The sequence below is a fragment of the Hetaerina americana genome, unplaced genomic scaffold (assembly GCF_022747635.1).
Source record: "Hetaerina americana unplaced genomic scaffold, ioHetAmer1.1.p SCAF_11, whole genome shotgun sequence".
Classification (NCBI taxonomy): Eukaryota; Metazoa; Arthropoda; class Insecta; order Odonata; family Calopterygidae; genus Hetaerina; species Hetaerina americana.
In genome coordinates this window covers 10,565,112-10,590,918 of record NW_027286181.1, presented here as the reverse complement: position 1 = coordinate 10,590,918, position 25,807 = coordinate 10,565,112, and the positions used below count along the sequence as shown (strand labels likewise).

Below are 25,807 nucleotides of genomic sequence, written 5' to 3'. Positions count from 1 at the left end.
GCTCGTGTGTGTGTGTGTGTATGCGAGTGTATGTCCGCGTGTGCACACAATCGCGGGAACCGTGCGCGTGGCTTCACGTCGTAGTAAAGTCACTCACGCAGCCGAAAGGGGCGGGAAAGTGAACGACTGCGGGAGGAGGGGAGGAGAGTCATTAAAACATAGACGAGCGTGTGGTCGTGCAATTACTACTACTGGGGGGGGGGGGAAGGGGCGCTACGCATGAATGTCGAGGGATTACGCGAGAGGAGGGAGGCGAGGAAGGACGCCGGGGGTCATTTTTATTTATCTCCTTACGCGCGTCGAACGACGCGTCCCTTACGCAAGGGTCAACGTCTTGGCCGAGGTCGCGTGCCATAGATTTGGGCTAGCGGGATCCTTGACTCTCCCAATGCCCAATAAGACAGAAATCCTGACCCGCGTAACGTGGCAACCCTTGAGGACCATGGATACACGAATGACACCCCCGGATCTCGGGCGTACATACCTCTTTTTGGGTTGTCCGAGGTCCTGGGCGAGGCGAGGAGTGGGAAATCGTGCGCGCGAGGCCCACGCGGTCGGGACGACGTCAGCGTGCCGGACACGAGGATGGACAGCCGGACGGAAAGAAGACAGGAGGTGTCTTTCCACGTTACGACGCGCACTGATGTAGCAACAACAACCTCGTGTCACCACCCCTCCCTCTCCGGAGAGAGAGACCTTCCGGAGGCGTAGCAAAACAATTGGTTTTTTGGGGGAAGGCATACGCCTTCCTCCTCTCCTTGAGGGGTCCCTACCACTCGTCCTTCATCTTCGGGGAGGGAGACAGACTGTCACCCCCCCTAATACCCGACCTACCCCCCCCTACTTTGCACCACCTTGATCTCCAAACGATTGAGGGACCAACGAGGACACCAGTCACCACTACCGGAGAGTCACGGGCCCCGTGGTGTACGAAGCACTCGCTCCGGGACCGAACATCACGAGAAAACAACACTCGCGTTCACGAATTCTACACACCCTCGCACGAGAAACTCAGAGTCGTGATAGCACATGGACTGAGAGCGGGAGGTAGGTCGGGGACCGCCAGAGGAAGGTGGTGGGGGGAGAGAGGGAGGACTGTGTGTGGGGTGGGGGCAGGATTGCGGAGAGGGGGGGATGCAGAGAGAGAGGGTTTGCGGCGTTGGGCGGAATCGGTGTGTGGGGGGCGACGGGAGGGCGTGGCGGGGGGGTGGGGGGTGGCGGCGAGGTTTGGGGGAAAGACGAAAACGGGGATGGGGGAGAGACAGAGAGAGAGGGAGGGAAGGGGGGGTGGGCCTCCGGAGGGATTCGAGGGGAGGGTGGGAAGGGGAGAGAGGAGGGTGGTTGGAGGGGTTTCGTAAGGGGGGCGTGGAGGGTGGAGGTGGCTCACTAGAGGGCTTCGACCGGAGCGTCGCCAGCGGAAGAAAGTGAAAGTAGTGTCACTGAACACACGGCAGGGTAAGGAGGGGAGGGATGCTCACGAAGAGGGAGGGGGGACAGCGGGGGTTGGAGAGGAGAGGCGCCGAGGAAGAGATAGTGGCGTATTTGTAGGGATGCAAAGCGGCTGGGTATTAATGGAATGACGGGGGGGGGGTGAGTTTTCAATTTTTACGTTCCGCCACAAACTAAAAGGGCACCCCCCATGAATCAACAGATTAGAGTTGATAAAATTGGGGCTAGACGCATTATTTTTTTGAAACCACAATATAATTATAACCATCGTCACAATTTTCGTGTTGACTTCCCTCGATTTATACGCACGCATTCACCCTTAATGTCTTCACTCCCCGAGCGAATCCACCTCTTTAATGCGCGACCCCATCGTTCAAGAAACTCTACTCACACCCCTCCCACCGCCCCGCCGCACGACCACACTTTCTCCCGAGGACGGAATTCAATTAACACGGCGTCCGTTTTTAATTGTTTGTGAAGTTATTGATACGATTAATCCTCATCGGTCGTGAATTATGTACGGATGGACCTTTTCTCATTTTCTGTGCGGATGGGAAACCGATGTGTAGATGCCTTGCCCGGTCAATGATGTCAATGGCCGGGGCTCGAAGGCTGGGTGGGAGGGCGGGGGGAAGGGTGAGGAGTGGCTGGAGAAGGGGTTGAAGGGTTGCGTTTCCAAGCCGTCGTGACAGACGGAGAGGGACTGCAACTCACGCACACCGCCTCTGTGCACGAGTGCGTGCGTGAGCGTGAGTGCACGGCTTTCCATCAATCCCCGTCCCTTTAGTTTCCTCACCCCCTCCCCACCCCTGAAACCCTCTCTCTCTCCCTTAACCCCTGCCCCAATCCACCCCACACCGACGTTCCGCCCTCTGTACGCACTTCAAAACCTTCCCTCTCCCCCTCCTCCCGTTTCCCTGTCCCCCCTCTCTCTTACGTTCCCGAAAACCCTTCAGAAGCCCCCCATCGCACCCACCCCAGGCTACCCCACACCCACCTCTACCCCCCTTCCCAATCCTTCACCTTCGCTCCACTCTTGGAGTCTTACCAGCCTCGTATCCACTCCGCGCATTATCAACGCCTCGCCATATATCCTGTACCGCCGTCCCCTTGCTCCTCATCCGCCCCCGACGCTCCTTCCGGTAACCATGGCACCCGCAACGCCCTCCCCATCTCGTTGGGAAGGGATGCTCCCTACCCCCGCTCACCCCACCGCTATCCTCCCCCGGGAGAAACCTTTCTCCGTCCCCGCCCCGCCCGTTTGCGAACAACCCTCCTCTCACTCTCTAATCGAAGATCCTCACTCTCGATTGCCCTTCCTTTCCCTCAATATCTCAAAAATACTTCCTTCGCTCGCTCTCACTTGGGCGGCGATGATGTGACACGGAAAAGATAATGGGGAAATGGAAGAAAAAAAATATTCTAGCACGCATATATCAGCAGGGGAAAAAAAACGTTCCACCTCGGAGCGTGCGTCATTTTGCGTCGTGATGTTCATTCTTTAGACGAATTGGAAGGGTGAATGCGGAGCGAATCGAGGTTTTTACCTCCAACCCACCGCTCTATCGGCCCGTGCACCCAAAATAAAAAAAACTAATTCTCTCCATATCCTCGAAAAACCCTCCTCAACCCTTTTTTCCTCTCTCATCCCCTTCGCCGAACCTTCTAGTCAATTTTTAATCGCGTCGACGTGGGGCACGGAAACTCCATGGGATCCAATCGTTACGCGAGAGGAGAGGGAGGCGAGGGAGAGCGAGAGAGAGGAGGGAGACGGGGAAGGTCATTGACCTCCCGAACATTTTGGTGTGTTAAGTTTACGCAACGGCAATGGGCAGCGGGCGGGTATATGTTTCTCGATGGATAGCGCAAATTGAGGGGTCAGAAATACCAATTACACTGGTCTCGCGGGAGGCAGCATATGAAAGACAAACGGACCGCACATGGGAGTGTATGTGTGTTATTATTATTTTACTGTTTATTACTCGAGTTTCACTTCCATCGTGATCGTCGATGAGTCCCGTATACGTTCCGGATTTTGTGTAATTTCATTTCCACCCATCCCACATTCCTTGTTCACGAAGGTTCACGGTGGAAAATCGAAAGAAAGGAGCGGAATTTTCCCGAGAAACAGGATTCACAGCGTCGACAACATTTATGTTTGAAAGCGTACAATTTGATCGGGGAGTTAGGAGGCATGAAATTGCTCAACAGACGATATGATAGGGATATGGTAGTTTAAATTGAAACACGGGAATCATTTGATTAATACAAGGTCGAGGAATATTTATTTTTCTTTCACCTTTGACGGAGGAGAAGGAGGGGAGTCATGTATAAAAGATGAACACAAAGTGAATTAATTTCGCACTAATTAGATTTGCTTCAGTAAATATCTCCTAGTGATGTGTTAGGGAAATTTCTTTTTTTTGCTAGTCTCCCAGGCTATTCAATTGAAACTCATGCCGCGACAAGGAAAATCAGACTCACTTCCCCTTTCTTCGGTTCCACACGGATCTATAAATAGCGTTCCGACGGGGTCCGCTCCCTTCGTGGGACTAAGAATAAGAAATCACCAAGGTCACAAGGAGGTGTTCCGAGAGGGTGCGACTTATCCGCTTTACAAACTATCATATGTTAATAATGCGTTAATAATTAATCCATTCGCCTTTATCGGTGAAGGACTATAGTTTAGTGGATACGCAAGGATTTCCAGGGTCGTTTTCAGATTATCCTTGATATCTCGGCTGAGAGCCATTTTCGAAATTCCCTTTTAAATGACACGAGGCACGTGATTATTCTTCAATAGAATTGCTCCCGATTACTATCTCGTTAAATCCTTCTCCTAGAATTCTTTTCCACAGTAAAATTGTAGATGTATATTCGCTTTTCTTACGATCAATTGGAAGGATGAATATTGTCGGTATTAAAACCTTACAATCTTTTAAATTTTATATAACCTCTTTCTTAACAAAGACCATTGTGTATCAAAAATATTTTCATATTAGATTAAGCTGAACTGCTTTGCTGGATACTTTTCAATCAAATTCATAAAATAAAGATAAAGGACTGAAATATTAATCCCAAACGTAACTTACAAGATTAAATGGTGAGAGTAATGCTTATTTTTCCAAGTCGGTAACCGAAGATAACTATTAGGGAGTTGACCGAATGTTGTACAGGGTATAATCACTCGAGTACTCGTTTACTAATGTTTCACGTGGCGATTAGTATTTATATCTTGAAATTATCCTACCTTGAGGTCAATGTTGAGGAAACCTAGGACAAAGCACGAAGTTACGACTTTCTTAATGATTAAGGGGACATTAGTTTGCACGTTGCGAGGGCACGCTTTATGAGTGAGCAGCAAATAAGCACGGTACAGGGTGCCGTCTTACGGAACCCTCGTTGTGAATGTTTCACTGCGATTAAGCCATCGTGTCGATGGACTATTTTTCCCTTTCCAACAGAAAGCAATAAACATAAACATGACCTACCCCAAAAATCGGCCCCCGTTTTGATGCCACCTCTCACTTTTCCCGGCATCGGCCAGAATGGAAGGCTTCCCTGCTCACTGCGACAAACGCACACACATCTCCCTTTCATCACTCAGCCCCCATCCCCCCTCCAAGCGCCCAATTCCCAGCCAACGGTACCTGAAAAAAATCAACCCGTTTGCGACGCAATTGCCCCCCCCCCCCCAAAGCACCGAAATCCACCCCCTTCACCGCTCCCGTGGGTGAAGGAAAGGGGGTAATTGAGGACAAAAATATATATTCGCACGAGTGAGCAGGAAAAGTAAAGGGGTGGATTTAGAAGAGCAGGGTGGAGCGTAATAAGGATTGAAAATTCCAATGAAAAAATTAAACCCAAACCCGAAAACTTTTGCACATTTCCTCTCCACTCATTATTTTCTTTCGCTTAAAAAAAATAAAATAAAATGCGTATCTAGTCTTCCAGAAATTACTCCTCCCCTTGGAATCGAGAGGGAAACTCCCATTTCCCACACACCTGCAACTTACTCTCGCTCTCCTCCCACAACATAGAGGACAGAGAACCACCTCGCGGAAAGCTATCCGGGTCCATTCCACCCTCTCAAACCCATCCTCGACCCCCGGCGACTCCACCCCGTGAACCCTCGCTCTCCACCTCCCCCAACCACCGTAGATAAACAATTCCCCACACTGGAAACTACCCCCATCAGCGAGCGTTCCCCTTCCCCATGCCTCCCCGCGCCCCGAGACCCACACCCTTCAACATCAACCCCCTCGACGCAACCCCCATGCGACTTCAACCCTCTACCCGGCCACGCCCGCCCACTCTCCGAGGGCAATGCCCCCGTCTCTGCTTCCCCCCCACCACCGCCTTCCACACCCACGTTTCTCCCCGTCCCCTCCTTCCAAGAGAGAGGGGAGTCGTTCTCTCTTCGTACGCCACTGCGATCCTCCTCCTCCCCCTTAACGGCCCTCTTTCATCCCTTCGAAACACCACCACCCTGCCCCCATTCCCCTCACAACCACCGCCCAACCCCCACCACCAAACCCTCTCTCCACACACATCGCCCTCCCCCTTCTCGCGCCACAACTTGGCTCCAGAACATTGTCGGGAGGATTTCGATGGGGTGAGGGGAGGAGGGGATGGAAGTGGAAAAAGTGAAAGACGCGGGTCGTTCTTCTTTTTTTCTCTCGCTTCTCCATCCCGGGAAACGGAAAATGCACGGTCTTTCCCGAGATCCCGGTACGGGAATTAATGCGTGGTCGACGGTTAAATAGTTGCCCCCCTCCCGCACTCGGACGTGATTTGTCGTGACGCGCGCCGAAAAATGGGGAGGATGTGGACAGCCGAACATCCCCCACCCCCACTTAACCTCTCCTCCCATCCTTCATCGTCTTCTTTTTTCCTCCGCGATTTTTTAAATATTCGATCGTACCGCGTTTTGTGTGACGAGGGGCGAACGCAAGGATTATGCACAGCCGACGAGGCATCCGTCATCCGCGGGCTCTTAAATTTCAGGGGTGCGTGCTCGTCGTTTGCCAAGTTTTATTGGTGACGAGAGGATCTTTGGTGACGAGGATGTTAAATCGAGCCCAGCTCGATGAGAAAGAAATTCAGAGGGATCGTTATCGCGGGAGAGTTGGTTGGGTTGGGGGGGGGGGGCAAGCGGTAGGAAGGCCGGAGGAGAGGATAGAAGGGATATTCCTTCGATCCTTTCATTTCAAACACACGGGCTATTTACGCAAACACTTCCGCATTAACCTTGCTGTAAGTCCTTCACTGGAAAGGCAAATAATGTTTAAAAAAAACCTCCACGCTGACATTTGTGACTCTTAGTTTTTGCTCGTGAAATTATTTCTACTCCTCCGAAAAAGTAGACATGAAACGAAAATATTTCCATAAGTTTATCATGGGCAACGATTATTTTTTTAAGCATATCTAAATATTTCTCCAGCGATGTACCATTTTGCCCGCAATGTCAATAGGGTATGAAGATTAATTTTTGATCCTTTATTTCATCTCTTTAAAGCTGAAATGTCTTTCCTCGAGTGTATTTTTCCTCGCTCCCGTAAAATCGGTCTCGGCATTATATCTACAGGTGAAATTAGAAAGGAACCAGAAATATTATAGTTTTGTGTTTAATTCTCCGCGGATATGTATTCACAAATCAATTTTACATTCGTTTTTGAAATGCGTTTTAGCTTCCAATAACAAGTTATATTATTGAAAAGAAAGGGATGAAGGTTTTTTTCAGAAAGTTTACCGAACTGCAAATTTATTGTTACGTTCTGCCCTGAAAATGTACATAACTTTAAAATGCGTTGGTTTTATACATTGAGCACACGGGACAATTCTGAAAAATATTACTTGCTGGAACATTAATAATAATTTTTGTCTACGCTTGAGAATTCAAGTAAACATGGGTTTAAACTGTTTTCATCGTCTATTTGCGCTTGTTATAGATGGACTAAATTTATGAATACGGCAAAGTGGGAATGCTGCGTGTACACTAAGTAGGCAAAACCTTTTTCGGTTTATCAGCTGAAGGTTAAAGGGAGAACGATTAAACCTAGGGTTATCAATATTCCTCCTTTGCGAAAAAAAGGATCGTACATGGAAGTGAATGGCGAACGGCGAGAGAGTGATGGATAAGAGATTAAAAAAAATGAAGGAAACGAGTGCAGCATTCATTCTCCGCAGTGGTGATTGAGAGGCCATAAGCCTCCCCGGTCTATTGTGATAAATGGATGAAGCGGAGATCTCGTCTCTCTCGACGCCTAGGAAAGCGAATGATCCGAGTGAGGGTGAGAGATGGGAGGGAGATGGAGTTGCGAGCAAAAAGCAAACGGCAGCCGGCGGAGTGATAGAAATATTCTTTGCTCTTTCCCGGCTCTGCATTTAAGGGTAGCGACGGATAAAGGGCGAGGGATGTGATGACGCTACTCTAAACGTCACCAAGACGACTTGGGATTTTTTTTTCTTCTTCTCGGATAATGGCTTAAGTTGTCACCGCGGGGACTCTGCCCTTTTCTGCAGAACCGAACGCCAGGGATCTGGAAAGAGGGAGTGAAACCGCGGGACGCGAGGGTATGTCGCCAGGACGTGGACGTGATATAACGCCATAAGATACGAAACAGCCTGTAGGGAATGACATTAAAAATTAACTCTGAAAATATTTTAATTAATTTAAAAAATACACGGGGCTATTTCATCAGATAAATTGTTTTAATATTGATTCACATAAAAATAAATGCTATTAAGCGATGGAAATAAATAAAATAACAAGGGATGTCAATTTTTCATTTCAATTATCACAAAAATATTCTACTCAAATACAGTATTCTAGTGTGTGCACGAAGGTTTTCTTTAAAAATTATACCATAAAATTATATTTCTATGATTGGAAAAAACCATTAAATCATTAATTCGTTTACCAAAAAATTGTGTTTTGAGTCGTGACAATATTGTGAATGGTCTAAATTTAAAAGTTTCATTTTAATGAAGTTAGAGATTTGAAAAGTCACCTTATTCAAACATATAATTCACCTCAGTTTCCTAAGCGAATGTTCCTACTTCAGATCAAATCAGATGAAACGGTTTTGAAGGGCGCATCGTTATTATAAATCGATTTTTCGCAACGGAAACGGCCAGCCATCCACATGTTGCTGCAGAGGTATTGTCGGAATCCCTCCCTTGAGCACCACCCTAATGATCTACTTTCCACCTTTCGGACGCCCACGGAGTCACTGCCATTCTGCAATGCGAGGGAGGGAAGGGAGGTGAAAGAGACAGGTGGAGGAGGGATGACTGACTCCCTGTCTCTTTTGGCGCGCCGCGGAGGTGAGGAAACATGCGGGGGTATTAAAAGAGTGGGCGCGGGGATGCTAATGAGAAGGCGCGTCGCTTAGAATGATTCGAAATACTTCGTGGGACGAGGTAAATGGACCCATCCCAACCTCTGCTTCACCCCCCGCCCCACCCACTCACACGGGGCGGGATTCTGTGCAAATCGCATTTTACGGAATAAACCTCGACATCAGATCTCTAAGCCGCGGTTAGAGCACTTCGGGATTCCATCCGGTGGCCAGGTTCTGAAAACGGAATCATTCTTTTTTTCGCGAAATTTTTAGGAAAATTTGACAAAATATAACGCAAGATAACTTTTTTTAAAATTTGATTGGTTATTGATTCCGATTCATTTCACTTTTCTTCTTATAATCGATTTTATTCCCTACAAAAAAATGTGGGAGAATTTTCTCTGCAATCCAGCTTTTAATTATCACAGTGCATTCCCACAACTTGCACCCGTGTACTCGATAGTACCGAAAGAAAAATATCAATTGAAAACAAACGATGCCGATGATAAAATTTTTAAACTGATAATCTTTTTAAATGTGAGAAAACTGAACGTTTAATAATTCGTATTTTAATCACACAATCAAAAATGTAAAACATTTGGAATTGACGTAATTTCAAAACGGATTAATGCCCAAAGCTGTCGGTGATTAATTATATACGGCGTTTCCTCTTAAGAGAGGGATTCAAGCCCATCTGCTTCGGAATACACTTAAAAATATTCTGAAAGTACGAGGGAGGAGATATTTCAACCTCTGAATATATATATATTTTCTACTCAAACGAAGACCTAATAAAATACAGGGATGCACGTTCCTGTAATAAGGACCTCGGGATCGTATTGATAATAACGTTCCAAAAGATCATTTCCGCGAATTATTTTCGTGATATATGTACAGTATAAAGTTGACGTACGTAGCGATTAAACTCAAGTCGGAAGGGAGGGAGGAGGAAATGAGCCGACCGCTCCTCTCCCGGGGATCGCGACACCCTCCTCGAGTTATCAGCCGTCCCGGCGGTGCCGTCCCGCCAACCACGTCCGACGCTCCCTGAGGTGCCCTTCCGGGAGATTTTGGACGCTGCACGCATCTCTATGTATTTAGCAGAGAGTACACTCACCTGAATCCCTTCTCCTACTCAGCCTCTGCGCCGTCATTCCACTCGGCGTACATATCCCTGCGGGAGGAGAAGAGGAGAGAAACGTTGAGCGACCAGCAAGAACGTAGAATAAAGAAATAACATACATGCCATGGCTCGAGTGTTGTGATCATAAGTTCTTCGCGGGGGAATGCGTGAAGGAAGGTTAAATGGGACGGAGAGAGAAGAGAGGGAAAGAGAAGGGGGAAGTGAGGCGAGGGAGAAAGTGTAGGAGAGGTATCAAGGAGGATAGTATTATAAGGGTGAGGGGAATGAGCAAAAAATCTTTTATTTTACGTGAGTCGGCATGAACACGCCCCTCGCACAATCGCTTTTTCAATCAGCAAGGGAATAATTGTCCCGTCAACTAAGCGGGGAGGAAAAAGGAGATTCTGTGAGCAGCAACTTATGATTTTTCATCCCGGAGAACATTGCAATTTTTTTTTATTTCCCCACAATAGAGTACTGCATGATGCTTAAAAAATTTAAAGTCTATGCCACATGCTCACGGAATTACTTTTTCCGCAATAGAAATGTTAAAATTATCGTGCGTTTATAATTTCTTCTCCATTAAATTCTGAATAAAAATTAGAAATCCCTTTTGTTGTTTTGCATTCAGAAGTGGAAGTCTGCGACTAAATTTCACGAAATAAGTTTTAACCTATGACAAAGACAGCTTGAATAAATGCAAACATTTCCCATAAAATATTGTGATCTAGAGAAATACTTTGTTTTTTTTTTTGAATTTGCAGTTCGAACACCTCATGCCTCTACATTGAAATGCAACAGACAGGTGGCAACTCTAAAGTTTCAAACATATCGTGCCAATCAACTACTATCTAAGATTGTAAATGTTGAATTCGAACGTTGATTTGACGTCCAACATCACTATGCACACTCTGGCTAGTTTATTTACGGTTCTGACTTGACGACTAAAGACACCGCAAGGGGAAATCAGTCATCTCATATGATTTAACGCTAAAGGGAGAAGAAGGGATGGTAATGTGCCAGTGAGGAAATTTTCCCCACGATTACCACACGTTTTTGTGACGAGGAAAAATGTTTACTTTTCCGCCTCCCACCACTGACTGCCTTTTCTCGCTCATCTCCTCCCTCTCGTCATTTCGAAAAACTAGATTTGGACCAAAGTTCGTCGTCCTGGGAAAATTTAATATCGATCGAAAAGCTTTGGATGAAGTGGAGCTGTCATGCCCGCTGAATTAAAGGGAAGGATTTTGAGCCGCTGCCGTGAGAATGGCCCGTGGCCGGGACACAGGCGATGCAGGCATCACGGTGGTTTTTTTCCCTGCCACTACTATTGCCAACCCATCAATAAGACTGAATTTTTCCAAGGATACGCCATCGCTTTTCGTCGGAATAAAACTCAGGTCTAAGGAATAATGGGCTAGTTGACGGCGAAGGATAAGAGAACAGCACTGTCACTAAATCATGATCATTTCCATACATTTTTCTCATAAAATAATGTCAATAACAATCTAGTGTACCTTGGAGTACAATTGACGAAAAAGGCTTTTAAACTTCTGTTCACTGATGCTCTTGATACATTTTAACAATCGATTTCTGATTCAATCATGAGAATAATAGGCATATTTGCTAAATCCTTAATAAATAGTAAGTAAATAAATGACGAAACCTAATTTAACCATAAACCATAAACACAGTAATCAACCCGAAGGTCGGTTTAGTAGGTGATGGTAGATTTCACCCAGTACTAAGCCATATACGGCGTGTGAAATTCACACATCAGGGTAGGGGGGCCAGTTTCTTTCCCTGTGCCAGTTATGGTTTCCCAGGAAGACCTGGTACCCAAAAAATCAAGTATAATTTAAAGAACAAAATTTCCCTCCGGTAGAATACATATACATCATTACTTCTATATCTTCCGATGAAGACGGAGCAGAATTCAATCGAAATGATCAAGAAATAACGTGTGAGTGATCTTTTTATGTGTTCCTATATTGTTTGTAGCTGTCCAATTTATTATATATATATATATATATATATATATATATATATATATAATAACGATGAGTCATGCAAAGCAATCTATTTCATTAAAGAAGTATATTTAGAACGAAATATCGTCTGAACATAATGCAAGGATTTATGAAAGGTAGTTATATGAACGTTCATAATAGATAACACAGCAAAATGATGAGAGAAATATTCTCGGCGAGAATGAATCATTCGGAATAAGCCACGCCTGAAACATTATTAACGGTTCACATCAGGAGGAGGGATTTAAAAAAATGAAGACTTTCCATCACTACATAAAGGGGAAGTAATAGAAAAATTTGATGTTGTTTACGTTCCATAAACCCTCTCTTCCTTAGGATTCCGTCGTGAGGAAGCCTCATGTGATAATCATCGCCCCAATCTCCGGCACTTCTATTAGTGCCCCGCTGGCTAGAGCTACACGGGAGGGAGGGAGGGAAGGAGGTAGAACATCACACACCCACACACAAACCCACACACGTCTTGCCCCGTGCAACGTCGCAACCGGAGACACGCCCGTGCATTTCCGGCTGCAGCTGCGATGCCTCCTAAGGGGCAGTGATTTGTTCTCAGGCCGCTGGGGCGTTGAAGAGGTAAGCGACATGATAAATACGCAGGGGAGAATACCAAGGGGCCCAGCTGAGAAAAAACTACAGTTCCGCATTTCTCAGCTCGCCGCTATTTCCGAGAAACGAAAAAGAAAACTCCATTCATGCGAACATCGCGAAAAGAGCTCGTCGTGTGGAGTGGAGTGGGGGTATGTGGAGGTGGGAAGTTTTTAGTTTTCCTTTTTAATAAGCCGCCTGTCTCGATCCTTTTACATTTTTCTTCTCCCGATTCACCAACTTCAAAAAAAAAAAAAACAAGAAAAATATCGTATCACGCGATATCGCATGCCACGGAAGATAGCAGTGTCCCTCGCGGTGGACCCGCTGAACTAAAACCTCTCTCTCTCTCCAGACACTCCCCCGCGCACACCGACCGATTCGAGGTGAGCCTGAGGATTGCGGTGGGGGGCACATTGGGGAGAGTGGAGGAGGAGACGTGGAACTCTAGCCACCCTCTCGCACACGTTTGTAGGACATGCACGCGGGAAGGAAAAAGCACCGATGGTGGAAGGTGCGGTTTGGAGTGAGCCCTAGCATCATCCCTTGGCCGCCTCACAATGGCTCGTCGTCGGGCCATTCGGGAAAAAAGGGAATTTTCTCCCCGAAAATAGAGCCATGTGGAAGGGAGGGGGAAAAGGTTGAGGGGGGGGGGGGGGAGGAGAGCGTCTCAGTGGAACGCGAGACGCGATGGAGTACGGGAAGCGGTCGGAGCGGCCCTTGAGGCAATGCCGCACCACTCCTGCATACACACACACAAACACACACGCGCTTGCCTCTCCGATCCACCGCTCGGGCGGGGAAAAAATGCCCGGAAAAATACTATATTTTCACGCTCTCGGTGCGAGGGCATTTGTTTCACGCCTCTGCGTGGGGTGGGAGGGGGTTGGAGATGGAGAGGGTTTTTTGGTGCAGCGGCGGCCCAGCTCGGACGTACCCAAGGGGGGGAGGGAGAGAGAGAGAGGGAGTCCCTCGCGGTGCAAGGCGTAATTGCAAGTTTGCGTGAGGAAGAGAGGCGAAGGAGGGGGAGGAGAGATGCACGTATTCGCTGCTCTTTTGTCCGGGGCCGGGGAAGGCTCTCGTGGGTTAAGGGATTGCAGATTGCAGAGGTGCATTATAATACATTAATGCAACCGGACTTCTCCAGGGATAACGATGCAAGGGGGGGCACGGGGAAAGACAACCTGTCAGTAATTAATTAATTCCGCTATTCAATCATCGCGGCCCAACGTGCGGCTGTATTTCTGGCGACGTCGGAAGAATAGATGGACGAGGGGGGTTGATGCGCTGATTTGATTTACTCTATCTACTTTGGGGAAATGCTGACGCTGCCCCGCAAGGCCACGTTGGGTCATTATATGTTAAAATAGTGACTATACAACAGTGTCCAAGGAGTTTCCAAGAGGAAAATTGTCCAATAAGATGGAACGAACGAAAATACTGTACATATATTTCCTCCAAAATTACCTATCGAATAATATTTACGCAGTAGAAATAAGAAATAATTAATGACTCTCTTTGAATATTAAAATCGATTCCCATTTGATATTTTTCGTTCACGTGTATCCTTACCGATATTACATTTATTTCCTCAATCTGTGCAAGTAAAATGATGATTCAATCGTTTTAATCCCGACTAAAGAGTAGTGGAATGAACGCTGATAATCCTAAGAGAGGATTAATGCATTAGATGTGCGCACTCTGGGATAAGCTCTTCGCAATGGAAGGGCGAATAAAAGGGGTTCATATGTTTTTAATAATTTCAGTCCATACGTATCGGATTAATGAAATCCAACACTCGACACAAGTTTGAGCCTATAAAAAATAAAAGAGAGACCTTTCGTGGCATTTTCCAACAACCGCGGGATTTATTTTTTTAGCGCTCAGAAAGGAGTCTCGAAAATCTTTTTCAATCATCTTTCCAGAACTATGGTCAAATGCATCGCGCGGAGAGTTTTACTGCTTATCCAATCAGTTGCCGTTCGCGAGGGTAAACTCGAGGCTCACGTGGCACGGAAAGTACTTGCGTCACCGGAAAGTTATATCAGATTTCCCAGACATTGATTTCGTTGACCTTTTCTTCTTCGAAGTAAGTGTGTAAGTAACGGAGGAGTTTGATCAAATGTTCGGAAGAGGAGTTTCGGGCGAAAAGGAGGATATAACGGACGAAAAATACGTTTGTTGGTACAGAGAACGATGGAATTAAATCACAGAGTGCTTATTGGCGACAAGTTCAAAAGGAAATCCTTGAAAACCATTACTATTGGAATTCTCATGAAAATGTGTACATTTCTCATTTCACGAAATAAAAAGCGGAAATTTGAAGGTACTTAAGAAGTACCTTTTTTTTGATTATTTTCGCATAAACAGTTTGATTTTCGAACTACTCGAATGGATTGTGTCAATAAAAAAATTGGTGGTGCCATTCAATTCAATACATGTCAATTTTAATACGTTATATGTCGAGAAGCACCGTCTCACCCCTTTCACATTGAACTTTATTCCCTTGTGATCACCTCGACGTTTCTTGTTAATCTCACGGCACGTGCGTTCTCATCTAAGACTCGCGAATATAGCTGAGTGGCTAGATACTCGAAAAGATTTATGATTCATTGTGACAATTAATCTCGATTAAAAAAGCCTTCATTCTGAGACTACAGTTCTGATTTCCATTATATTAACGTCCATTAGCAGAGTTCAAAAGAGTAGCTGAGCTTGGCTGGGGAGGTTTTCATTTATTTTTTTTGCTACGAGACCCTCTCCCTTAAGTAATAAAGAGACACATAAATTTATTGAAATAAAACGATATGATAAAAATAAAAAAGAGTAGTTAATGTTCGAGCATTTTTGGATAAAAATTTGGCTTTGAGAAGAATTGTGCTATACAATTGGCCTTCTAGAAATATCGCGGACTTAAACATCGTTCCATTAAATCTATGATTAATAAATTAAAACTAAATTGAAAATATCAAATGAAAACTAATGAATAATACGCGTCTATTCAACTAATTACAGTAGTAATTAATTATCGTTTAGTTCTGCGGTGCGATAGAGCATGTATTTCTTTTTCCACGTACTTATTCAGACGCCCAGTCATTTTTAGACCGCGTTTATGAATAAACCATATTAAAAACTGTCGAATCCGTTAGGTTATCTCATTACGCTCCACTTGATAAGTCCCGCACGCTTTCTTTTCACGCGGCTGAGTTTTCGCCGCAGGCCGGGCGTATTCCTCCGGGAGAGATCGGCCGATCCTTGCGTGCCTCGAAACAATCTCGCCTCCCACCCTTTTCTATTCCCCACCGCGAAACGGGGTTGTTTAATTATACACCCAATCCTGATCCGTGGCCGACTGGCCTCGGACGCGCGTTTGGCGGAGGGAGAGGGAAGAGAGAGAGAGAGAGAAGTCGGGGAGATGTGAGTGAGGGCTCCGATGGAGATGTGGGGGAACGCGGAAGTTGGTTAGGCACTGCGCCGGGGGAACGGGTGTGTGTGGGACGGAGTGGGAGGGAGGAGGGGAGGGTTGAGACGCGGCCCGGAGAGGACGCACCGCGTGAAATTGACAAAGGAAGATAGGGATGCGCACGCATGCACGGCGGAGCGCGTTATATAACCGGAAGGCTGGAGGGAAGACACGATACCCTGGAGATCGGAGAGAACGGACGACGCTTACGGGATACGTTAAAAATGAGACACCAGGAGGGTGGGTGAGGTCCCGATGAAATACACGTCGCCGTTCCACTGAGCGTGGTGACGGTGAAGGAAGCTGCTCGCATATTCCGGAAGGAGCATAAACAAAACGCCCCCGCTCACCGAGTATTTCGTCTCGCGGACTTCTTTCCTCCCTCCGCGGTGTTCGACGGTTGGATATCAACAAATAAAAAAAAACGGAGAGTGCACTTAAGGGGGATGGGAATGGGAAAACAAGGTGACCTAGAAACTCGAAAACCTGGAGAATTTTACGGGTTTGTGACGCGTCGAGAGGGAGCCGCTGGGGATGAAAAGTAAAAGGTTAGGCGGAGAGATGGCACCACCGTTCATTGGGAACCCCTACTCGGGCTGGCGCTACCAGTTTATTTTCTCTTTTAAATTTTGAACGCTGCCGAGAGATACGTCTTCCCTCCGCTTGCCGTTTATTTAACGAAATTTATTATGCTTTATAGAGTCTTCCACATTGTCGAATGCCACAGATACGTGATATGTCAAATATATATGTCTGCGTAAAATGTATTTACATATTCACAATACGTGGCCCCGGTATGGTGTTGTCATTTCAGCTTTTATATGTATATTATAACTGCCTTGGGAAACTTAGTTCTTATTTTATAGTGTCGTCAACATTATTTACAATATATCTCGTAAAAGAATTGAAACGAGACTACTATACCATCTCAAAGGAGAAGGTTAAGTTGCAAATTTAAATTCTCGTTCCGCCGGGCAATGGAAGATATGAATCAAAACAAGGAGATATTTACTTCAGTAAAGTGAAAATGTTTACACATTATATTTTCCCTTGAATTACTAAATTTAACAGTGTTTCAACTTCATAAAAATTATTTGTTACACCGGCGATTAATTTTCAGATTCATCATAATTTTGCGATCAAGTCAGCTTTATATTTTTCAAATCTTCCAATATAGTGAACTTTTAGCAGAATGCCGAAAACCACCAAATAGATCAATATTCTAAGAAGCATCAAATTAATTTATTCACTCCATTTTATATCCGATGGATTAGTTTTATTTGAAAACCGAGCAGATCTATCCATCAACTCCTAAGATGCCCGAGCATAAGGGGTCTCTAAGGAGCAAAGGTAAATGGTATCTAGGAAGTCAATTACCGATATCAGTTCCTCTTGGCATCGGAGTGCTAATATTATCTCAGCGTTGCACGCTTGGAAATCAATATAACCTTCGTTAGACTGAGATGGGTACACGCTGCGGCTTTTTATTTATGCCTTGAGGGATAAGGGAAGGAGGTCGAGCCCTTAGGAGGAGGGTTCCACTCTAATCCATGGCGCACGCTATGAGCAAGCATTCGTGGGAAATCACAAAAGTCGAATATCATGCAATATATAATCTGGAAAATGGAATAAAAGCACAGTGACTCAAGTAGTAGTAGTTTTGAGGGGAGGCGACCGACAGCTAAGGTCATTTGCGCCATAGGAGATGGACAGGAAAGGATGAAGGGTGGAGAGAAACCCGGCGACGGCATTAGCCTACTCTTTACGAAAGGCGCCAAGGGGTCCGCTCAGTGACTCAAGCCGTTAGTCTTGCAATGTCAATATTTCTCTACATTTTCTCTGAAATCAACAGTAAAATAAAAGAAAACCTGATGACGAGAAAAATGAAAAACATTTTCTCGCAAAATTTAAGCAAATAATCTGGAGATTGATTTCCAAAGTAATTCAAACAAAAGTCATTGGCTAGTTGGAATTAATTCGGTCAAGTTTGACTGTAAACTACACAAAGTTTTAGCACTTCATAACATTTGGATCATACAACAACTATTTTTCCTCAAAAATGAGGTTCCAAGACTTCAGAATTCTCAGTAATAGAGATTTTTAAGTATTTAGAAATGATGCATTAAAAATGTCAATAGGCCACAATTACTATAAACACGTGACAACCATTTTGTAAACACTGCTTAAGGATATGTTTCGCCATAATTATTAAACAATGGTATTTTCATCCAAGCAGACAGAACGGAAAAAGAAAAACATTTCCTGTACATTACCCTGGTTCGTGTGATGAGAGGTAAACTAAGCTGTCCTTTGAGATAAACAGTCTGTAATTTTTTACATGGGCTCGGGACGGGCACGATGTATTTTTTCAGAGACGTATCTTTCCCATATTTCGACCCCCTTCGTATTCTCTTTCCACGACGTTGACGGTGCTAGTTTTAAGGACCGGAAGGTGAGAGAAAGAGAGAGAGACACTCGGAATAAGGGGTCCGGATGTATCAAAATTGCTCCTTTGACCTGCGGCACCAAATGGAAGCCTTGCGAGGTTAATATATTATTTACGCTGAGAGCTTCGCACTATTCTCACCCGAAATCTCTCTCTTACCCCTCACCTTCCTCCCTCTCTTTCCCTCAGTCATTTCACAAGCAAAACGTTACGTCAAAAACGACCCTAAAGTCCCACGCACACCCACACACGCCCACCGGCAAAAGTGCACATCCCAAATCCAGAATTGTTGATGCACTACGGCGACCCACTTACTGGCTCCGCACGGATAGTGTGAGGGCATGTATGCACAAACGCGCTCCCCCTTTCAAATCCCACGCAATTTCCAGACGCCCTTATTTCTCCCTCACTCCTCTCCTCGCCCCTCCCCCAGCTCCTACGCCTCCCCCGGCTCGGGAGGCTTTGATCGCCGCCACGGCGTCATCGGCACGCCAATCTCCCTCTTCCCTTCCTCGAAACCCGCCCATCTCCGCTCACTGTCTTCTGATTGACTCACCCGCAACAAATCCTCACGACCCGAACCGATCCCCTCCTCTCGTCGAGTTGGAAAAATTTCGTTTCCGTCTTCCATCCTCTAACCGGGGACGTGCTTTCTCGGAAGTTCCCCGCGGCGCCGTCAATCATGACTCGAAAGGTGATTCCAACATTATTTATTCGAAATAATTTTTCTCCGAGTCACGATTTTTCCCTTAACGTACTTTTGTCCTATCACTCAGGGGAAATTTATTCGCACATAGGTCTGGACAAAATATTCACAGTAATAAACCCGAAAGTTGTTTCAATAGTTGAGGGTTGATATCACGAATAGGCTATTTACAGCATATAATATGCACACCCACATCCTATATCCACACATCTGGGTAGGAAGACCAGGAGGATATTGTAATCGAAGAAATCACAAAAATTGTGGTGGTGTAGAAAGTCACTGGGAATCGAATTCGGACCCTTTGGTCAACCGTACGCGACACTCAACCTACTAGGCCAACACAAACACTTCTTATAAAAAGTATTTATTTCGATTTGTATCTGCTGGCGTCTGGCTCAGCATAATATACATTCCATGACTTATGTAATTTTTTGGACACTTTACCGGTGGCTTGCAAGAATTAAATTCAATAGCAACACTATCGGAAAAGTTTGTAAAGAGAATAAACTTTTCAAAGGCATGAGTAGGGATTCAAAATTATATCGGCCCCCATTTGAACACAATGGGACTTCTGCCCCATTTTGGTGTTCTGCAACGTTAAACGTATGTGTTTAGCAACGAGAATAATAAATTAATTACAGAAACACAATTATTCGACCATTCTATTCCTTGTTTTCTATAAACAAACATCATTCACCACTTCATACTTAAGCGTAGACATCGAGAAGCTCACACCCACACATGCATATACCTTGACTGCCTGAAAAATTATCATTACAACAAATCTTTGGATATGAGAAAATACTCAAATTATTTTTGACAATTGTCAGTAATTGCCCACAGCTTGAAGAATCAAGATGGTGTCAGTGACGCATATTTGAATACCCAAAAATCCCACATCAGTAATATTAAACCCTGCTCCAATATTCGTGCAGAAATGAAGTTTTGGGTTGACTTCAGGAAATATTGTATGCGATCCTGAAACGTTTGGATATTTTGGCTGTTGATATGTTAAACAAAATAAATCCAACGAATGCGAGTTGTTTAAAAAGAGGAGCATGAATGTAGTTTAACCGGCACCGTAGTCAAACCAGCAATCTCGAAGCCATTACGACCTATTCATACATCTGGGACTGGCTGACAGAGAACTTGGGAGTGTTTGCCGAGCGCACCGAGTGAAGAGGAGGCGACTTGCTTGCCGTGTGTGATTTGTGTCAACTTTGGTAGAGGCCGTCGCCGTCTTGATCCAAAACCGGGACGACGCTACCGGCTCCCGCAAAAACGGATTTTGGCATCATGCTACCCACAACACCAGGCAAAGGACCAGGTGACGGTTCCAGCCACACAACTCAAAGTCCTCCTCCCCTCCTCTAAGTTAGTATCTTTCGGATTCCCTTTCTTCACTCTGGCCGTGAGGCAAAACACATTTGGTTCCAGAGACTGAATCGACGGCGTGTTCCCAACCCAGAGCCGTGAAGTAAGCATGGAGATTAAAGTCGTGCTCCATTCATTTTAAAGTGATTGCAATCACTCCGTCCTCTTAATATGAGTTATTCAGGAGAATTAATGCAAGCAATACTTTATAATTATTTGTTATTTTTTGTGAATTCAGTGCCAAAAGTAGAAATACTTATTTTCTTCGAAGATAATGACACATACATAAGACGCTTTTTCCGTGATTTTAATCTAAATTAGTCAATCGATACATTTTATTTCTATCTATGTATTTAAAAGCGGGGATATAGAAATAAATTTTAAAAATGATTACAGAAGATGTAGATATTAGAGAATTGCTGCTAGCGTACGCGAAGTTCTTCAAGATAATATGAAATTCTGCAATAACTACATATACCCTATATTTATACATATCCACATGGCATAAAATTTTGTTTTAAGCGAAAATGAATTGAAATGGGTGACTTTAGGGAAAAAGCATCTTGAAAGCGTAAAAATATGGTTGGGTTCAAAATTAAAACCCACAACTTACACAATGCCGATGCACCAGGCATCCTGCTGCGAGACCCTAGGGGGTGGGAAGGCGAGAGGTAGAACATTATCTCATGCGTTTTATATGTTTCGCTCCAGTCGAAAACAAACATAAAATGCACATCCTGTCTATTTCATCAGGACCAGCAATGAGTTTAGTATATGAAAATTTTGTTTCAATAAATAATTCCATTTTCATTGACACTCGTTCTCAAAATTTATCCTTGACATACGAAGGGGAAAGGACGTATATTTTTATAATATTTCGAAGAATAAATGAAATAAAAATCTTTTAACGCTCACTGAAAAAGATTTATTTTTACGACTACCATTTCGAAAACATGTTATCCTCGGTGTTTGAACACTCTCAACAGTTTGACGGATTTGAAGAACGTGAACATGATAAAAAATATCGAAACCCAGGTCGTGAAGATAAACTTTTATTTGTGGAGCATGCAAAGTATATTATCTTCTTCTTCAATAATGGAGAGTTTCTAAAAAAATAAAGTATGAAATCCTGCATAGCGTATCTTTCAATATTTCTCACCTAAATCATTCTGACACAAACTCTCTATAGATGATGCATTACTCCCATTCATTTATTGTTCGACTAAATTGCAATAATTTAATCAAAATTAAATTTTTTTTATTTTTTAATATTTTAAGCAGGCGACGTACATTTATTTTGAAAATTAGAACGCCAAATAAAGAACCAAGGTGATCTCCCATTTCCCACAAATCCCCAATCCTGAATATGCACCGGCAGCACCTACGTCATGACACCGAAAGATTTAAAATTAACTGGGAAAAAAAGGACGTGTTTTTTTTCTTGCAGAGAACGTGGTGAGGACGCTGTAGTGTAGAGAGGCTGGGCGAATTTTTCCAAAATACTTCCACCAGTTTTCTATGCTCTTAATACATTTTTGTGTCCTTTTCAGCGATGTTTATTATTTCTTATTTTTATTTTAAAGGAAGAGGTCCTTCATGAGGAACTCTTCTGGGCGCACACCGCGTACCAAATCCTTCTTCCAAACCCTTCGTTATTTTCATTTTTTTTCTATTTCTGCCCATGGATGGAGAAGGAGAAGAGAAAAAAAATAAATAAGAAAAAAACCCCCCTCATCCGCACACCCCAAAAACCATTGAGTGGGGTAGTGAGATATCCCCTCGTCTCTTTTTCTCCTCTCGTCACCAACCCTCCCCATCCCTCCATCCCCAACCGGCCACCTTCAATAGGGCACCCTCCTACGCCCAAAATTTTCAGGAGCGCACGCGCGATGCACACTGGGTTCCTGACGACCCACCTCCTCCTTCCCATTTCCCCCGCGGGTGCTCTCCCCCCACATCCCGTCCTTTCCTCCCTATCTCTCCACTTGACCCAGTTTCTCTTCCCCCTTCTGCCTCCACAACCCTCTCGTTCCCTCGGCGACACTCACTCTGCTTCCCCGCAACTTCTCTCTCTCTCCGTCCCCCTTCCTCCCGCCTGACTCCCCTCGGCTCCTTTTCCTTCATCGGTTCTTGCCTCTCCACCTTTCTCTCATTACTCCTTCCCACGGGACCCCCACGCACACAATTACGGTGCCTCTATTAATTAATTAAGGGCGCCAGCCGCGGAAATTCCACTCGCCTCCCCATTCCAATTGCGACGCCCCTCCCCCCCTCACAGGCCAGCTCTCCATTCCTTTCCTTTTACTTTTTGCCTTTCTCCTCTCTTCCTCTATCGCCCCAGTTCCCGTTCTACTCCGGCCACGCTGTCTCTCTCTCTCTCTCTCTTCCCCCAGGTTTACACATTAGCACATCTCGGAGTTTCCCGCCAGTGGTTCCTTTACCGCGGATACCGAGCACTCATGCCCGAATACGTAATATTTACTCACTATTCCGCATCCCATCCAAGAGTCCATTTTTCGGGATCCCTACTCGCACACTACTCCGTCAATGCGTCAAGTTCAAAAGTTGGTTTTCCTTTGGAGCAACTGAAAATCGGGAGTTTGAAACGGTGCCTTGCTGACGGCTGGAAATTGCATGTTATTCGTCCACTACTGCGTAAAGTACGCACTGTACTGCATTCTTTTGGTCCACAACCAAAACAGTCAATCAATTTCTGCGTTCGCACAAAATTTAAAATATCACTCATAGGTTAAAAATGTTTCCGTCAGACATTGTCCCTGTTTGAAGATGAGGCTGAATGAATGAGTCATGATAGTTTTAATGCAGATAGAGTTAAATGTAGTTCTTCATTATGTCCGGCGAAATACACCGCAGGGACTAATTTTACTTTGCGTTTCCCCTGCCCTTTGGACACTCTAGCTTTCCGTGGTTTCCGCCACCAGGCCTTTTGCGCTCTTCCGAAGGACGTCATTAGGACGCAGGCACTGCTTAAATCACCTCCCACACATCCCTTCCCAAAGAGCTAACCCCACCCTCGGCAACTCTCTCGCGACGCATTCGCTGCTCTTTTGCTTCATCTCGATCTCCATTTTGAGACGCACACGCGCAAACACACACACACACGCGTAAAACACACAAGGGAGTGAGCACCAGAGTCCTCATCTCTGCGCATACATGCCCTGCCGCATCTCGCGTTTCGATTTTTTTCCATTTCCCGCCCTCGCTTTCCAAATGCGTACTCTTCTTTCTCCGCCGCATACAAATCCTCCCCACTTACCCAAGCGATGTAAGGGGATGATGCTCGGCTGAAAAAATTATTTGGACGCGTGACCTAATAAAACTGTGTCAAAAAGCAAACATTTGAGTACGATCGAGTCCATATGCGTGATTAAATAATCCAAAAATTTGATAATTGGTTTCATTTTTTCTGGCACTTATGATTTGAGGATGTTTATACGACTTGGAGGCTGAGTTTCAACATACCAAAATCGCTTGACTAATCGCATTAATTTGCTGTCACTCACAAATTACTATACAATAAATGATCAAGAGTTTAATATCTTTAAAGCAGGTATTACTTATTTGTATAAAACTGGTCTCTTAAGGCTAACCAGGCATTTATTATGTCTATTTCTCTTTTGTATTTTGTAACCATGTGAGGTAACCGTGCAGTATCATATAGTCAAAGATAATATATTTAAGAGTTTAACTGCATACCAGCGAGCCACCATTTCTATTCTGCCATTTATTTACTCAGGTTCTTTTCTTGTGCCAATTCAGCCATACTTAAATATGTGAAAAATATATGTGCTCATTTCAAAACCACCACATTCAACAAACTAAATTACCCTGGAAAAATATTTTAGTATTTGAACAAGAAACACGAGGAGTATCCTGTCATGACATTTTGATATCGTTTCAATTTAAGAATCATTCATTTACCTACATATTTCACGCAATTCTCTGAGGTTAATTAGCGCCGCTGCACATGAGAGATTTGACTCTCTACTGCCACTTCAGAGAACAACGAACGATAATGAAGGTCTCTTCAAGGAAGAAAAAGAGACCGAAAAATTCTTAAACACACGTGTATTCACAGTGGTGACAGCGCTCATCGTAGCAATCCCTAGACCTGTGCTTACTTTTGGCGAGCTTGCGAGAAAATAAACTCATTACTGTAGATTCATATCGTTGATTACTCTTTTACGTTACCTCCTTGTAGCCACCCTTCTATGATTACACTTATTTATTCATTTACTACTTTCTCAGCCTCAGTCTAAAAAAATCAATGCTCCATTTGATCGATAGAATATATCTTTCCAACTTATCTCTATGTCTCAACATGATATTAAGTCTCCTCCAAACGCCCTTTACTCCTCTTCCCGCAATCGACTATCCATCCCGTTCCACTCCTCACACTGTTATATTTAGAGTTCTCTATACATATATATTCCATCTTGCCCTGACACCTTTGAAATTTCAAAGAATATTCCCGGAAAGACCGGGGGGGGGGAAGGAAATGGAGGGCGAATGGAAAGCACGGCACGTAAGAAATCATGAATAAAAATACCTGCTCACAAACGAGATGGGGACGAGGTAATACGCCCGCGCGTCAAGAGCAAAACTAGCTCCGAGAGTTAAACCATCGTCACGAAGCGTGGCCTGTCATCGCAGGTATCTCCGGAAAGTCCCCTAAGATTCCTAAAACTACATGAAAACGTGGAATGCGCCACAAAGATGTCGACTTCGGCCAGCTGGAGTTCCACGCAAAACTATTCATGAAAACTATGGAGAGAGCGCTTACGTACGTAGTGGGATGAGCACGAGCGGATACCCTTTTACAAGTTTCCCTGTGGGGTGCCATCTGCTTAGGCGTATGAGTGATTCATAGGGCTTCGCGGGTTTGGTTGCATGACTTTGACATTTATCCCCACCATTTATTTTTCGTTCCCATTATCGTCGTCCCCTTCTGTCACTCCCTACTTTCGACTGTTTTTGTTTGCCACGCGACGACTATCTGACGATATGACTCCCGACCCCCCATATACATAGTATGCTTTAATCATGGCTCTTCATTTCACGGCGGCTTAAATTTTGACCCAATTAAGCACCTAAACTCCAGTGACTACGGTCCTCCCTAGGACGTTTGAATGTCGAGTCTGAATGGAGGGGGTAGGGGTGGGTTTTGAGTGGGGCTTGAGTGGAATGATAAAGTGGAATAATCTTTGAGAGGATAGATAAAATACAACCCGGATATATAACAGACA

The 25,807-nt window shown here is 44.8% G+C and overlaps 1 protein-coding gene across 1 annotated transcript in view; it reads right to left on the bottom strand.

The window, feature by feature from the left end:
* The window catches only part of Blimp-1 (PR domain zinc finger protein 1), a 180,294-nt gene that overhangs the window by 121,065 nt on the left and 33,422 nt on the right, over positions 1 to 25,807 (bottom strand). Inside the window, exon 3 of the mRNA XM_071599657.1 lies at positions 9,913 to 9,969. The gene's annotated coding sequence lies outside the window, so the exon portion shown is untranslated. The remainder of the gene's footprint in view (positions 1 to 9,912; positions 9,970 to 25,807) is intronic.